Source organism: Muntiacus reevesi, chromosome 19 (assembly GCF_963930625.1).
Source record: "Muntiacus reevesi chromosome 19, mMunRee1.1, whole genome shotgun sequence".
Taxonomy (NCBI): Eukaryota; Metazoa; Chordata; class Mammalia; order Artiodactyla; family Cervidae; genus Muntiacus; species Muntiacus reevesi.
This window is the reverse complement of record NC_089267.1, coordinates 36,470,234-36,488,444: the sequence shown is the minus strand read 5'-3', so window position 1 is coordinate 36,488,444 and position 18,211 is coordinate 36,470,234. Positions and strand designations below refer to the sequence as shown.

Genomic DNA, 18,211 nt, shown 5'->3' with positions numbered 1-18,211 from the left:
CCTCCCTACCTGATCCCACAGCCTCCAGTCTGCTGCCAGCCTTCACCCTTTCTGGGCTGCATCCTCAGGATCGTCCTGTGCCCCATAATGTGATGGAGCACCCCAAGGGGCAGTTAGATAGTACACACACTTGCAGCGTCCTGGAGAACAGGCAGTCCATTTTTAGATGATGAAAGCATGGACGGGAAGAGACACAATGTATTCCCACCAGCAGTGAGCAGCAGGGATGTGAGCCCTCATCTCATACTCACAATGTATCTTACAGATGAGAGCAAAGGGAAACCAGTGCTCAGAGGGCCCAAGACCATGCTGGGTGACTTCACACACATGTGTGCGCTCAGTCACCAAGTCGTGTCCGACTCTTTTGAGACCTCATGGACTACTGCCTGTCAGACTCCACTGTCCACGGAATTCTCCAGGCAACAATACTGGAGTGGGTTACCATTTCCTTTTCCAGGGGATTTTCCTGACCCAGGGATCAAACCCGCATCTCCTGTATCTCCTACAGTGGCAGACAGAGTCTTTATCACTGAGCCACCTGGGAAGCCCTTTCACATACCTCTATCTGAGTTCAAAGCTTACAATATTCCTATGAGATGAGCTCAGAGGAGTTAAGCAACTTTCTCCAAGTTTTACAGCCAGTAACGGTGGAAGCTGGGATTCACGTCCAGGTCTAATAACAAACCTCATTCTTCCTTGTAGCCTGTACTGTCTGGACATCTCAGGATGAAGGACACTGATGGAGTACTTAACACAAGAGACAGTTACCTCTTGAGGGCTTTTGATTCTACTCAGAGTATAATCAAAAGAGAATGATATGATGGTACAAACATTAGTGAGTCATATGGACCCCAAGATTCAATTGGAATTTTGGAAATCAGTGAGTTAGGTTGTTACTTGAAATTTCTTGGTTCCCAGATATGATCATAGTTTTGCAGTGTGTGAGGATTCTGGGTACATAGCTTTTGTATAACTAAGCAGCTCCTTCATCCACAGCAGGCTAAAGCTAGAAAGGCAGAGCTCTCCCTGGGCTCAGAGCACTTGGCCTTGAGTGCTAAGAGGCAGGCTGGGTAATGCGAGTGGCAGCCAAGCCTTGGCTACTGGGACACACAGTTTCCCCTGGAGGAATGGGAGAGGGCTGCTGGCTGGACTCCCAGGGTCTCTGTACCTTCAGCAGTTCCTGGCCAGCTCCCCAATCAAAGCAGGGCCTGTACCACACGGTAGAGTGGTGTGGGTGGCTTTGTTTGTGAAGTAGTGTAAAAAAGTTATGTCCTTCTGCGCTAAGGAAGTGCTTCAACATGCAGGATGTATGTTACTATATAAAATGTCATTTTGGGTAAATGACTGAATCCCACCTAAGTGACCAGAACTGGAGAACTGTCTATCATCATGTCCTTCTCACAATTAAGGCATCCAGTTTTCTGAGTTCTCTAAGATCTCACCAGGGAATGGTGATAAGGTCATTTTCAGGTAATTTCTATCACTGGTTTGCTATTTTTAGAAGTTTACAAACTGTGTGTTTTGAACAGATATCCATAGAATGGCTATCTGAAACTAGCTTGTTTATGTCCTACTTGATGAGAAAGACAAAGTCTGCTTCTGCTGAAATTCCTCCCCCCTCACCATTATTTTATTGTGAAAAACTTCAAACACAAAGTTTAAATGATTTTAAACCACATGTCCAAACACCATCTAGCTTTTGATATTAACATTAACTGGTATTTGCTTTATCATACAGTTGTACATCTGTCCATATGTGACAGTATGTGTCCATACAGTTGTACATATGTCCATCTGTCCATACTTTTTATGGTCCTTACTCTTCTTAGGTGCAGCTTAGGGGGAAAAGAAGACTTCTCAGATGCCTCTGGGAGTGAACCCTACTTGAGCACTTACTAATTGAGAGCCTGGGCAGGTGTGTGATTTCTGAGAGCTTCAATTTCCACAGTTATAAAAATGCGGGTAACAATGCCTGGGACTGCTGTGAGGAGTAAATGTAGAAAAGTGGGGGAAACACTTGCAGGGACATGTAACCAACTTTTAGTTCACAGATTACACTCTTTTTCTTATCTAGGAAATAAAATTGAATTAGTCAGAAAGTAATCATAATCCAGGCACAGAAGAACAAGAATAGCAGAACGTGGATAATCCCTGGAGCTGGGTGATCATGGGGGTCCATTATGTGACACAGTCTACATTCTATAAAGTTGAAGCTTTACATCCTAAAACAATAAAAAACAAACTAGTTCCTGGGTTTTGTCAAGAATTAAAAAAAGAATCCTATATTTGAAAAAAATTAGTAAGAAATCTCTGAGGAAGTAATAAAGTAAGAAGCAATGACTCTGGGGTTTCCAGGGTAGGGTTAGGGAGGCCCCGTCCTCTCCTTCTCACACTTACACTCTCATGGGGTGGGGGTGGGGAGGAGGAAGGATGGACTTGGCACTTTGTACACGCTCCCCAGGTGACTGGTTCACTACTGGGTGAGAACCTTTGTATCAGAAGAAAAGTGTGAAACCACACTTTCCAGCATATTAACTGCAAGAATAAATACTTTGCATAATGCAAAGCTTGTGCCTCCAGCTAATTTGCAAGCAGATGACAGCACGTGGAACCCCTGATTTAGCAGAGTAAAAACGGTTTGTAACCAAATCACCTCCCTCTGTAAGTCAGGGGTGGGTTAATGAAGGACCCAATTAGACTGCAGTCTCTCACATCGCTTATCAACTGTCTAAACTTGTAGAGCTGAGGGGTGCCTCAGTGATTTTCAGACCTGAGAAACGTGGAGGAAAAAAAAGCCCATGAACAATGTTTAACAGAGAAGTGAAAGGAAAGGCTTCACTTCTTTCCTTTAAGACAAAAGAGTCACCCTTGTGTTTCGGTCCCTTAATTCCTTCCCTTTCCTGCTGGGGCTCATTCTCTCTTGTTCTCCTTGGCTGGCTGAGGGGACTGTGAGGGACTGCTATGTGAGGCGGTGCAGGTCTCCAGGAGCCCTCAGTGGGGGCGGAAGCGGGCTCTTTGTGGGGCGAGATGGCGGGGGAGCAGCTGGCCAAGGCTAGAGACCCAGGGGAACAACGCCGTGGCTGCCTCTCTGTGGTCCTCCGCAATGAGGGGAGAGAAGAACGCCAGTAGCAGAGGGAAATTACACACTCCCACACACACTCCCTCAGAGTATCCAGCTGGGCTTTTATACCCATGTGTAACTAACTGAATCCTGTCCCCTCAAAATTCATATGCTGAGGTCCTAATCCCCAACACGTCTGGACTTGGAGATAGAGCTATACCGAAGCTGTTGCTGTTCAGCTCCTCAGTTGGGTCTGACTCTTTGGGACGCCGGGGACTGCAGCACGCCAGGCTTCCCTGTCCTTCAAATCCCCCAGAGTTTGTTCAAACGCATGCCCATTGAGTCGACGATGCCATGCAACCATCGCGTGCCCTGTCTCCCCTTTCCCTTACTGCCTTCAATCTTTCCCAGCATCAGGGTCTTTTCAGGAAGGTTAAATGAGGTCCTAAAGCTAGGGCCCTAGTCCAGTGGAACTGGTGTCCTTGTAAGAGGAAGACACGTGAGGGATGCGTGTGCACAGAGAAGATGGCCATCTGTAGGCCTTGTGAAAAAGAAGAGAAGGCTCACCGGAGGAAAAAACTCTCTGATGAGAAAGGCAAGGTTGGACAAGGAGGTGAATTTTCCAGTCTGAGGGACTAGGAGGAAGTGGCCTTTAAGATGAGCCTTGCATAGGTGCAAAACTATTATTACATTTAGAATGGATACACTACAAGGTTCCACTGTATGGCACAGGGAACTATACTCAGTATCCTGGGATAAAACCGTAATGGAAAGGAATATTAAAAAAAGAATATACATATGTGTATAACTGAGTCACTCCACTGTACAGCAGAGACGGCACAACATTCAGTAAATCAACTACACTTCAATTAAAAAAAAAAACGATGAGCTTGGATTTAGCATTGGATTTAGATTGGATTTAGATTTAAGAGGTGGGCAGAGGGCACTCCAAGAAGATAGTGAGTGCCTGAGACCCAGTGAGGGCACAGAGGTGGTTTGGTTTTGCTATGAGACGAAGAGATGTGGTAGAAGGGTGGGACAGACAGATGGTAAAAGGCCATGAATGCCAGGCTGAAGTGTTGAGGTCTTCAGCAGAGGGTAAGGTGAGTCTTGAAAAGTTTTTAAGCAAGAAAATGATCAAACTGATATGCATGTTAACAAGGGGAACTAAACAGACCTGACAGAGAGTAAGCAAGTACTGGCGCCAGGCATCGTGTTAGCATCATGCTTCTTATCTGCTTTCAGCTTTAACTGCCATTTTGGAAATGAGAAATTGAGGTTCTCAGAGGTGGAGTGACTTGCCCAAGACTCTACAGCTGGTCAGCAGTGGAGCGATTAGATTTAATCACAAGCCGAGATGATTTTAAATCCCATCCTGCCATTTTATACCCCAGGCCCAGCTTCTGTGGCATCATCTACTTTCTTCCCAACCAGAATGGTTATCTAATGGAACAGGGCTGGAGTGCACACTGCTTTTAGGGTTGGGAAACAGGCAGACTAACAGCAAAAAATTCCAACACACACGGCATCTCTAGAAATACTGCCTTCCGAGCAAATCAGTAGGTGAGCTGAATCTTGTCCTTCCATGTTATACCAGGGGTGGAAGGTCAGGTCACAGATTTCCCTGTTAAGCTCTGCAGCATCAAAGTAATCAGTGGTGGTAACTGGGACATAAGCTACAAAAGGGACTTTCCAGGTGGCGCTAGTGGTAAAGAAGCCATTGGCCAATGCAGAAGACATAAGAGATGCCAGTTCAACCCCTGGGTAGGGAAGATCCCCTGGAGAAGGGCATGGCAACCCACTCCAGTATCCTTGCCTGGAGAATTCCACAGACAGAGGAGCCTGCCCATAGGCTTCACACATGCATGTAAGCTGCAAAAATGTGCAGGGAGAACAGTTGCTCTGGGTAAGTAGGCTCCTCAGATACATTAAGGTTCCAAAACCTCAGATACATTTAAGAATGAGAGAGAGTAAAAATTAGGTTAGAAAAAAGAGTGAATGTTCCCAAAATATAAAAATCACACCATGACATGTACCAGCAGGGACTACTCACATATTCTTAATGTGCTCTCCTTTAAGAGCAACTTTTTTTTTTTTTTTTTTTTTTTTTAGTCTTTTAGAAATAATACTTGGAGAAGTAACTTGGGTGCTATTTTGAAAATTATATACTGGCATTATTGCCCTCCCTAGGATACTACTGTGTTTTAACAGTTTGCCAGAGGAAAGGCTAAACTACTGGAAGCATCAATTCAACTCAGCACACCCACTGTGTCCACCGTGTGTCTGCCATGTGACTTGAGCTGCGACAACATAGATCAGGATAAACAAACTGAATCACATCAAAGGCTGCTGAATCACCTTAAAAGACAAATGATGTCATAAAGACGTTGTTTTACTTTAGAACCAAATTTTGAGAGCCATTCCTTTGCAAAAGAGGCAGAATATTCTTTACTTCTTTACTCAAGTTCTCTGGCTTCTCTGTGAATCCTTCCTATACTGCCTACCGCCTTCCACCTTCAAGAAGGCAATGGGGTAGGACTGGGAATGTGTGTATATGTTTGTTGGGGCTCTCCGTCTCTCTTTTTGCTCTGCAGATACACTCATTACACTTTACTCTGCATTGTAATTGTTGGACATTCAGTTCAGTCGCTCAGTTGTGTCTGATTCTTTGCGATCCCATGCACTGCAGCACGCCAGGGTTCCCTGTCTATCATCAACTCCTTGAGCTTGCTTAAACTCATGTCAATCAAGTTGGTGATGCCAGATATTGGCTATTGATCTCATCCATAACACAAAACGCTTCAGGAAATGTGCTGTGTCTCTGTTTCCCCAGGGCAGGAATGACACTTGGCAATGACCTTTAAATGTTGACTGAGCGGATGAATGATTGTTTCAACTGTGAGCTTTATCTTCAGACCCCAGAGCAAGTGACGATCAAAATATTCTCCATGGTGGGTATCAAAAATTTCAATGTACGCATGTATTTTAGGACAGTAAGTTTGGCCACCTGATGTGAAGAGCCAACTTATTGGAAAAGACCCTAATGCCGGGAAAGATTGAGGGTAGGTGAAGAAAGGGGTGACAGAGGATGAGATGGTTGGATGGCATCATCAGCTCAATGGACATGAATTTGAGCAAGCTCTGGGAGATAGTGAGGGACAGGGAAGCCTGGTGTGCTGCAGTCCATCAGCTCGCAAAGATTCGGACAGGACTGAGCGACTGAACAACAAAATTCACTGAGGTATAATTTTCATATAGTAAAATTCTCCCTTAATTTTCACAACAAATGCAACTGAGGAAGAGCAGATGGTCTTTATACACTTCCCAGGGTCATGTCTTCAGGGGCTCTGACCGCAGGGCCTGGGCACGAGGATTTTTAACAGCTTCTCAGGTGGTTCTGATAAAAACCCCAGATCAAGAATCCCTTCAGTAGATGATGGTCTGCCACAGCAATTTACATTTCCTTTCTTCTTCTCATATCCAGGCCCATCCATCACTCTCAGTCTACTATTAATATTGAAGATGAAATGAAAACATTTCTACTCAGCACCATACTTGGAAGCAAAATCTAGGTACTCAGCTTCTTGGCTAGGGTCAACTATAATTTCTGGTTATTTAGCAGAAATGCAGCTACTAAATGACATTCTGAAATGAACATAAGATATGCACTCAAAGACATAAAAATACTTTCAAATCAGAGGCAACAAGAGGACTGTGATTTGGTAGTCAAAGTGAGCATCGCTACAGGAGAGTAGTCGAATGAGAAGAAACAGCCCTTGCAACTTATTGTTCTGATTCTAAATGCAACCTTACACCTGAAGTGTTTTAAATGACAGATTTCAGGGGGTCTGTGAATAAGAGAGATGGACACCAAGCCAAAATCTAAAGAAGACAGCATGCAGGAAATCAGGGGAAATGTACTTATCTGGTTTTATGGGGCCATTCTTCAATTAGTGGACAGGCCACAGGATAACATATTATTTTCTCTATTCTTAACTGAGAATTTTGGAAGATGTGGAGGGCTGGCTTCTAATTAAGAACAGGGGACAATCTTTTTCCTAGATAAAAAAGGGAAAATGTTAGTTGTTCAGTCGTGTCCAACTCTGTGCGACCCCATGGACTATACAGCCTGCTAGGCTCCCCTGTCCATGGAATTCTCCAGGCAAGAAATACTGGAGTGGATAGCCATTCCCTTCTCCAGTGGTTCTTCCTGACCCAGGGATTGAACCTGGATCTCCTGTATTATGATTTAAATTTTTACAAATCAGGATTTCTATTTGGGGGAAGTCCATCATAACAAACTCCAGGAGCCTGTCACCATTCTCCTGACATTTCTGTTTCTGGGATGTATTACAGGCTAATACTTCAAGTAATGGGGGTCAGTGGCCAGAGACTTGACATTGAGTGAAAATGGAATCTGATTTTTACTAATGCTTTATTGCAAATAATGCTCTCAGTCTCTTTGTAAATAATGCTCAAAATGGGACTGGTATATTGGGGAAATATTTGATTACTTCAAAAAGAAAATAAGCCATCATGAATTAACATAGGTATCTCACTATAAAAACAGATAAAAAATGTGTAATGCTTTTTTGGTCTGCTGAGGTCGTGGGCAGCCTACTAGGCAGCAAGTATTTTAAGAATTGATTAGAATGGGTGTTTAAGAAAGGATGCATTGAAAAAAATCTCCCTGGCTTTGCAAAATTCCACTGAGCTATTCCTAAGAGAAAGGAAATCATGGAAACTGCTGTGGAGAAATTTGGAAGAATGCTTCACACTATCATTTACAAGGCAGAGTGTGCTGGTCTCACCAGCCACCAGGACTGGTGGAAAACTGCTGAGCTTGTGGTTATGGGCAAACCAAGCATCCCCTGTAATTAGAGTTAGCTGGGGAAAAAGTGACACAAAGAGGACAGAAATATGTGGCCTCAGATTAGGGGGAGAATAAAAAAGCTGCTGAAGTTTTTCTTAAGAGATTTAAATTAAAGAATCTAGCTAGGTATGACCGTGGGCCACCACACTGCCATGCTGCCCAATACTGGGAGCCACTAGCCATGCTGGATACTTGAAATATGGCTAAATTGAGATGTACTGTTTAAAGTGTCAAGTATACAGTGAGATCTCAAAGACTTGCTACAAAAAATTCCAGTGATTTTGAACATTGATTACATGGCGATATGTTAATATTTTAGATATCTATTAGGTTAAAGTACACTATCAAAATTAATTCCACCTGTTTCCTTTTACTTTCTTTCAACATGGCTACTGGAAAATTATAATTACACATGCTCCTTGTCTTCTACTTCTGTGTCTGAACAACACTGATTTGGACTTTCATTTCTTCACTTGTTAAACATTATTGGTGGTGGTAAGCTAGGTTATGGAGGGTTTGGATGGAAATAAACATTGCTGACAACAAAATGATACAAGGGGTGAAGCACTACTTGACTGAAATTTTTAGCGCTAGGAAACCTGAGGCACAATCACAAAAGACCCAGGCTTATTTGGCTTGACCTGGACAAGACTCAACCTCTCTGTGCCTCAGGTTATTAATCTGGTAAAATGGGAGGGCAGGAATACGCTCCTGCATGAGGAATTAAGACCAGAGGAGGTCTTTACCTGCAATCATCCCCATCACTCCCAACTCAGGAGTCATTCTGCCAGGAACAATTAGAATTAACCTAATAGGTCTTTATCCTCATTAGCATTACAACAACTGAGGCCCACCCTGAGAGGTGCTGCTCTTTATCTGTCAGTTCCGCTTCAGCTCTTCTCATAGGAAGGAGTTTGCAGGTTCTTCTGTGACTCCCTAACACAGTTAAATAAACACGAGAACAAGCAGTACCCGATGGGTGAAAGAGACAGACTTCATTGCCCTGCAAGGACTTGGAGAACATTTTGGGGAAAAAAAAATTCTATAGAGGGAAGTATATTTGCTTTCCTTCAAAGCTGCAAATGACACATCTATGATTGTGCTATTAACCTACTAGTTAAGAAATCCCATTTTTGTTCAGCGTGTCTGTGTTTATGTCTGAGGAGCTGCTGGCTTGCTGTGTGTGTGCACGTGGAGAGCTGATCCCCAGAAACTGAACAGCCCAATCTCTCCTGTTCTGATCCAGGGAAGCCAGCTAGCGGTCCGGTCTATCAGGGAGCACCTGTCCCTTCCCCAATCCCCACCCCATATCTGTTCTAGCTCTCTGAAACCATCTGTGTGAACATGCAGCTCAATAATGAACTGTGTTGATTCAGTGAAAAAGAAAATCCTATAAAATGAAGGTTTTATAATCATGTATCAATTAAAGAAAACTTCCCTGAAGACCGACTTTCCCTCTTCAAAAATCAAACACTCCCCCCAATCAAAAAAGCATCCCATCTCAAGAATAGTAATACCCGTTTTAAAAAGGGTGTTAAAAACAGACAAACCATGAATTCCATTTCTAAGCAAAGCCAGGCTGAGTCAAGACAGTCTCAGCCAGCAGCCGTGCTGGTGGGGAAAACTGACGACTTGGCTGAAAGAGTATCAAAATACATAAATTAGTTGCCAACATTAAAAAATTGGAATGGTTAACACACAGATGGAGATCTCTGGTGGTGCTGGGCCACATCTGTCAGAAACCCAGTAGCACCTGGCCCTTTTAGGGTGGCATGTGTTTCTCCAGCACCTCCCTCACTGACCTTCCCTGTTCATGGACCCACCAGTCAGGCAGGCACTCATCTAAGGCAAGAACAGTAGGGTGGGAGACACAGCCAGGATTGGGAGTCGGAGGGAACACGAATGAGTGGGAAACTCTGACACATCTGCTTGATCTCGGCTCCACTGCGGGAGCTGGGTGGCCCTGAACAAGTCACTTTGCTTGCTAGTCTGAGCTGTTGTGAGGGAAGAGAGTGAAAGGAGTTCTACAGGTAAGGAGTCTGTGTGGTCCTGGTGCGCTGTACATGCTCGGCTCAACTTACTCCCTATGCTGAAGGCGAGAAAGGAAAGTGTTTGGGATAATCTATTATCACAGCAAAATCGAGCTGACTACCAAGGAAGTGGCTTAAAAGTCATCACTGAAAAATATATGAAGGCCCAGATCATTCACTATAAAGAACTGACGAAGTGAAAGCAAAGGATAAAAACTATCAGGCACCATCCCAGTGTGATAATCAATGCAAGCTAGGATTATTCACTGATACTCAAATCTCTGGATGAAAGTTAGGTGGGGGATAGGATGCTGACAAAGGACCTGGGTACCAGCCCACAGATGCCTTACTGACTCTAAGTGCTTCTGGACGTTGGTGAGGTCTGGTTACCACCTAATCTATCAGATAAGACTGAGCACTGCGGATGATGGACAAGTTGACATCATCTGCCTCCTGATGTGATGTAACATCAAGGATGGAATACTGCCTGTGAAGAATTCTTGCCAAAAGAGGTTTCACCTGCCTCTAACATCAAGCCTCTAGACTTCACAATTTTCAGGAAGTGAGGAGCAAGTTAAATAACCCTGTGAAGAAACAGACAAGCTCGGAAGGCAGGACGCTCTATAGCACAGCCAGCCGGGGACAACAGGGAAAGTTTGAATATGGACTGAGTATTAGATAATATTACGGAATTATTGTTTTATTTCTTATTAGCTAATAGTATTGTGGTTATGTAGAAGAAAGTCCTTATATTTAGGAGATACATGGTGAACTATTCAGAGGCAAAGGGTCAAGATGTTTGCAACTTTCAAATGGTTTTGCAAAATTTATATAACGTATACTACATATAATATATATCATATATTACATGTTACATATAATTATGTACATTACATATATTGGGATAAAGAAGGTAAACATGGCAAATATAGACTAACGTGTGAATCTAAATAAAGGATGTACAGGTATTTATCATTCTCCCAAGCCAGTACGTTTGAAAATTTTCAAAATAAAAAATTGAGATAGAATCTGTAAGAGAGAGAAGTGGGGGAAAGCCAGGAAAGAAGAAAAAAAAAAAAAAAGATAAGATGCTATCACTTCCTCCCCTTTACATAACCCCTTCAACATTTATATTCAAGTCAGCTTCACTGTGTGCCTTTTCATTCAACATGGTTTTATTTTTACCACGTTAATCAACTTTCATGTGTGCTCATTCAAACCGATGTAGCCACTGTCTTGGCTTCTTTGTTGACTGACATCAAAACCAAATTTTAAACAAAGCTCCAACAGGCTGTAGAATTGCAGCAGGTAGATAGGAAGCCTAAGCTATCATATCAGAAACTCCTAACACTGAAACCTAATTGCCCCTGTGGATGGTTTGTAAGCCAGTAAGACTAGACCAAAGGCTTTGGGCGGAGCATCCTCTTTGATCTCTTCCAAAGAGAATACACACATACTCTCTCTCCACCTGCGCTGGGCATAGACAGAGGAATGCCAGCCACAGGGTGCTGCTCGGCTGGGCCACTGAGGTCCCAGAGAGGCTGCTTCCCCTGCAGGGTGCTGCAGCGGAGGTCTGGCGCTATGGCAGCAATGGCACAATCCAAGGAACAGCTATTCTGAGTTCAATTTCACTGCACTGCGCGCTCCCAAAGAAGTGGGAATGAATTCTGTGATGCCTCTAACATGGAGAGGGACATAGAGACCTTGGATTGAGAGAGTGGGTATGAGCCCCACTCTGGTGTATAGCAGCCACTCAACCTCAGAGCAGTGCCTCTCAGCAGGGCTGCAGGGCATGCTGCATCGGGGACAATTCTTCACTGGGCAGGCTTCACGGCAGGACATGCGCCACCTCTGCCCCGCCCCTGTCTCTCCACATGCCAGTAGTTACTTTCTCTTTGAGGGCAGGACAACAAACATGTCTGCACTCCCAAATGCCCCCTGCCTGAGACTAAGGCTATAGTCTCTGAGCATCAGATTTTATCTGGGCATGGCACCTGCTGTACCACCTAAGAAGTGGTTTTGGAGGAGCAACTGCGTGGCAGCTTCTTATGAACCTAACTGAGTTATGCAAATGGTATCATCACGTGCATTCACATGTGGGCAGCCTGCCAATTAGGGGCAGGGCTTGGGGGGTGGGTGGGTCCTATCACCTGGATCCTAGGTGAGATGTATGACACAATGTCAGCTCTCAAGTCATGTACTAGAATACTTGTCAGCTACTTATTCTGAAAATGTTTTCCCTCCGTAAGTGGGAAATTCTGGTTTACAAGTGTTCCTGGAGGTAACAACCACACAACACTGTGAATTCCAAGAGTGGATTCTAAGTACATGAGCTATTGGGGCAGACAAGCAGGAGGGCAGCCTCAATGCAGCTTCAAAAAGGCTGGTTTAGGACGGCGCCAAAACTGACCTGGAGACAGAAGAACACTTCTCTTAGAGAGCAAGGGACAACTGATCGTGGGAATTACTTCAAAGATCAACAGTAAAGGCGCCAAAACTGACCTGGAGACAGAACAACACTTCTCTTAGAGAGCAAAGGATAACTGATCGTGGGAATTACTTCAAAGATCAACAGTACAAGGTTGATGCATCTGCTCAACCTTGGTGCACCTGCTCTCAATGCACACCAGAGCAGGGCCAGCATGCACAGGGCTGACTTTCAACATGTCATACTGCTCTGTTCTTTAAAGCTTCCAGTGATGCTCACAAAAGGGCAAAGGGCATCTGAGAGGCTTCTACATGCAATCTGTATGTGCCCTGATGAGAGCTGGACTGTGAAGAAAGTTGAGTGCCGAAGAATTGATGCTTTTGAACTTTTGTGGTATTGAAGAAGACTCTTGAGAGTCCCTTGGACTGCAAGGAGATCCAACCAGTCCATCCTAAAGGAGATCAGTCCTGGGTTTTCATTGCAAGGACTGATGCTGAAGCTGAAACTCCAATACTTTGGGCACCTGATGCGAAGAGTTGACTCATTGGAAAAGACCCTGATGCTGAGAGGGATTGGGGGCAGGAGGAGAAGGGGATGACAGAGGATGAGATGGCTGGATGGTATCGCCGACTCGATGGACTTGAGTTTGAGTAGACTCCGGGAGTTGGTGATGGACAGGGAGGCCTGGCATGCTGTGGTTCATGGGGTTGCAGAGAGTTGGACACAACTGAGCAACTGAACTAACTGAACTGATAAAGGGGAGAATGGGGCTGCGGTTCACATAGGTTAGCGTGTGGGAGCCACCTGAAGAACTAGGCAGGAAGACAATGCCCACTCTCCCCACCCCCCTGCCCAACACACACACACACACACACACACACACAGAGGGATTCACCAAGACAATGCCCACCCTCCCCACCCCCCTGCCCAACACACACACACACACACACACACACACACACACACACAGAGGGATTCACCCGAAGCACCAGAGGCAGGGCTGGGAAAAGGCAAGAATCTCAAAGAACAGAAGTGAAACCAGGTAACTCACTCCCGGTCATTATCCAAAGAACACTGAAATGGCCCACAAGAATTACCCATGGGTTGGAAAAGGCGTGCTGCAAACAAGTAGTTGTAACTGTGTAGTTCTGCTATAGACACATACAGTAAAATATTTTCCCCCAACGTGTCGTTTTTATAGTCTCCCGTGATTCTGCTTACTATTACTTTTGGGGCATTCCTCCAAATTCTATTTGTCTTAAAAACAGCAGACTGATAATGTAACATCCCTAAATCTCCAGACTTGGCCATCTAAATAAGATCTTTCATCCTTCTCTTCTCCAGCTTCCCAGAATGCATTTTCATAGCATTCTTGCAAGAGGAAAAGATTATCAGGAAAAGAAAAATGAAGGGGAGTAAAGTTGAAGGAAAGTACCAAATACCAAAGCTTTTGGTAAGAAAATATTTAGGCAACGAGCACATAACCACACCCTTTCTGGGAAGATATTACTGGCCTTGAAGTTGGGTTAGCGGATCCCAAAATACACCTCACAAAAAGCACAGTTACCCTCCCGAAATAGGCCCTATAATTAAAGTCTTTTCAAGTGGATTGTCCTATATCACAACTTGACATATGCTGCTTTAATCTCCCTGCTTCGGCAAATGTAGCCATATCGGGCTACACAAGCTCACGACGACTCCCAGTTAAGCCAGATTGTACTGTCACTAGGAAATTGATGCAAATAAACAGCCCTGAGTACCAAAATACCCAATCTCAATCATCTGTAATGAGATCTCTCTCCTCCCAAAGCACATTTCTCATCACACCAGAATCACACCCTTGATTCAAAAGGATGGGCTAACCCAGATTGAAATACTGCCTCATCTCAGAGGTCATCTGAAGACAAACATATCTGAAGAAGCTGGGGCTGAAATTTAAAACATGAGCCAATCTCTTTTGTGTGAATGCCGGGACCAAGTTGTGTGAGTCTCGTTTTCAGCTTTAGTTGACAGTCCTCAGTATATGTCTTCAGACACCCATCTGTCTGAATTCATTTAGATCATTTCTGGCTCAGAGTTCGTGGTGATATAGCCTCTTAGGAGCCCTTTCAGATTTGTGATTCTTTGAACAAACTTCTTTATGTTTTACATTTAATTAACTGTCAAAACATTAAAAAAATTTAAACCTTCAAAATAATGAGTACCTTAGACATTGATTTTTAAACAATTATTATTATTTCCATATTGGTTTCACAGCCTCAGCACTACTAACATCTTGGGCAGGATCATTTCTCTCTGTGTGTGTGTGTGTGTGTGTGTGTGTGTGTGTGTGTGTGTGTGTGTGTGTGTGTGTGTGTGTGTGTGTGTGTGTGTGTGTGTATGGAGGGGGGGGTGTCCTGTGCATTTTAGGGTCTTTAGCAGTATCTCTGGCTTCCATCCATTAGATGCCAATAGTACACACCCACCCTCCCCCGTTGTGGCAACAAAAAATGTCTTCACATATTGCTAAATGCCCTCTGCAAGGACAAAAACAACCCTGGTTGAGAACTACTGCTCTCTATTTACCTATTTATACATCTTCCCCTGGCATTGCTGGGGGAAAAAAAAAAGTCTAGATTTTTCAAGGTACCTATAAGTTTAATTTTCAGAATTTCTAACTTGCTATGACTCATGGTGAAGAAGTGAGACCTGTAATACAGTACCGCCCAGAAAGACTTATAAACAGCACCACTGCTGTCTCAAACCAGGGGCAGGACCTGGCTTCATTTCAGTCAAGACACTGATGAGGCTGGGTTTGCTGCCACCTGATCTCTCGGATGGACCACTAGCCTCCCTACTTTTAGGAGCTCCATTCTTAGAAAACTACTGGTAAGAAATCCTTCACGATCCAGTTACCAAGCCCTTAGTAAGGAAGGGGATAAGGCTTGCTGTGTATTAGCACCATCTACAGAAGTGGGGACCCACTGTATTCCTTCTGGAATCCAGATCCCCTCAGAGGCTGTGATTTTAGCCCCAGACCACTCGTAGGGAGCAAATCAGGAGAGGCGCCGGGCAGGGTGAGAAAGGAAAATCACATCAGGAGATGAAGAGTCAAAGAAGAAAGATAGTTTAAACCCAGCCCAGAGAAGAAGAATGAGGAAGGAGAGCATCTTCAAATATCCAGTGGGCGGTGTGTGGGGAAGTAAGCGAGCTTGTCTCCATCTGCTTAGAGAGTGACTCAGAGCACTTGATGATTTAATAAATACTCAGCACAGGCCTTCTGCAGGCCAGGTACTGTCCAGACACTGAAAAGAAGAAGGAAGAAGACCAAGTCCTCTTCCCTCCAGCACACACTGTAGATCAATAGAAGGTCTAGATAGCTTTTCTTCCCTCCCTCCTCCCCTCCTTCCCTTTTTCTTTCTTTGTAATAATTTAGCTAATGTCCAAGTATTTGTCTAAGTTGCTCGTCCTTTTCCCCATTAAAAAAATTAAGGTTTAGTTAACTATAGCAAAATTCACCCTTTCTGTTGTATTGCCATGTGAGTTTTCACAAAGGCCTACAGTTGTATAAATACCAGTACAGTCAAAGCTAGCACAGTTTTCTCACCCCTTTAAATTTTCCTGTGTCCTGAATTGCTTTTTAATTGGAGAAAGCTTCTCTGTGCAGTAGCAAACTCCACCTCTGAAAGAATGTGAACTCCCCTCTGTCAAGAATTCTGGAGAAGAGTTCTATTTTTTTTGGTTAATGGTAGACTGGACAAGACAACTGCTGAGGCCATGTCCATCTGTTTGAGGCCCTGAAACTGGAGGGTTGTCACCGCTGGACACCCAATCTTTTTTTTTGTTTTGTTTTGTTTGTTTGTTTTGTTTTGTTTTTTTATTTTATTTTATTAGTTGGAGGCCAATTACTTCACAACATTTCAGTGGGTTTTGTCATACATTAACATGAATCAGCCATAGAGTTATACGTATTCCCCATCCCGATCCCCCCTCCCACCTCCCTCTCCACCCGACTCCTCTGGGTCCTCCCAATGCACCAGGCCCGAGCACTCGTCTCATGCATCTCACCCGGGCTGGTGATCTGTTTCACCATAGATAATATACATGCTGTTCTTTTGAAACATCCCACCCTCACCTTCTCCCACAGAGTTCAAAAGTCTGTTCTGTACTTCTGTGTCTCTTTTTCTGTTTTGCATATTGGGTTATCATTACCATCTTTCTAAATCCCATATATATGTGTTAGTATGCTGTAATGTTCTTTATCTTTCTGACTTACTTCACTCTGTATAATGGGCTCCAGTTTCATCCATCTCATTAGAACTGATTCAAATGAATTCTTTTTAACGGCCGAGTAATATTCCATGGTGTACCACAGCTTCCTTATCCATTCATCTGCTGATGGGCATCTAGGTTGCTTCCATTGGACACCCAATCTTAACCATGAGCTCATCTCAGTGACATGTTTCATTCTCCCCAACTTCCGTTAAAGGGCCCCACGCTAAAGCCAAATTTTTTTAGTCAAGGCTCAAAAATTTCTGCCCTTCATGATGATGTTTGGCAGGAACCAACAAAATTATGTAATTATCCCTCAATAAATAAATAAATAAATAAAATTTAAAAACTAAGGAAATGTGAATAAATATGGACTTCAGTTTAAAAACAATTCTGTCCAGTAACTGAACCTCTGTGAAGCCTGAATAATAAGCATAGACAAAAAAGTCCAAAGAAAGGTTTGGAAATGAGAGCCTCAACATGGTAACTGGGACCTAAACCAAGGGTACCATCTCCTTCTGACCTGTCTTTCTCTTCTCATCATTTTGATTCAAAATAACATCAGCTCTCAAACTGAACAAAGCTAAAACAATGTGACCACACCTGGCTGCAAAGGCCGCAGGAAGGGGAGTTAAATTAGCTAAGCTGGTTTAAGAATGGGTTGACAGGGTGGGAGAAGAAGACAAATGTCTTGAGGCTTCCTGCTGCTTGCTATGCAGTGGACGCTGGAGAAGGGACTGTGGTGACCAGCTTTGACGTCCCTTGTGATAGCAAACAGGGGGTGACTAGCCCCTCTTCAACGTCTCTTCTTCTGTAAGACACTCATACCTTTTGCTGGCTTGACCTCAATGGTAAAGATCCAGTTTCCAAACAAGGGTATTCTGTTATCCAGAATAACTGCTTTTCACAGACATAGAGAATAGACTTGTGGTTGCCAAGCGGGAGGGAGGGATCAGGAGATTGGATTAGTAGGTTTGAATTACTATGTATAGGACAGATAAACAACAAGGTCCTACTGTATAGCAAAAGGAACTGAATTCAATATCCTGTGATAAACCATAATGGAAAAGAATATGAAAAAGAATGTGTGTGTGTATATATATATATATATACATGAAAATATACATGAATGTGTATATGTATATATATACACATGAAAATATATATGAATGATCAGTTCAGTTCAGTCGTTCAGTCGTGTCTGACTCTTTGCGACTCCATGAATTGCATATATACACGAAAAAATTTATGAATGTATATATATGTGAATATATATATGAATCACTTTGCTGTATGGCAGAAATCAACACAACACAGTAAATTAAATATATTTCAATAAAATAAATTTTTAAAAAATGGCTTTATTGAGCGTCCCTGAACTACTCAGGTTGCTTTATTCTCACAACAACCGCAGGAGGTAGGTAGTATATGCCTTATTTTACAGATGAGGAGACTGAGGCTCAGTGAGGTTATATAACAAATGCTAAGTGTAGAACTTGGGTTTTGAGGCTCAGTGAGGTTATATAACAAATGGTAAGTGTAGAACTTGAGTTTTAACCCATGTCTCC

At 43.5% G+C, this 18,211-nt stretch overlaps 1 protein-coding gene across 3 annotated transcripts in view; it reads right to left on the bottom strand.

Moving 5' to 3' along the window:
- Positions 1-18,211, bottom strand: part of FYN (FYN proto-oncogene, Src family tyrosine kinase) — a 215,427-nt gene that overhangs the window by 100,636 nt on the left and 96,580 nt on the right. The gene's annotated exons all lie outside the window — the stretch shown is intronic.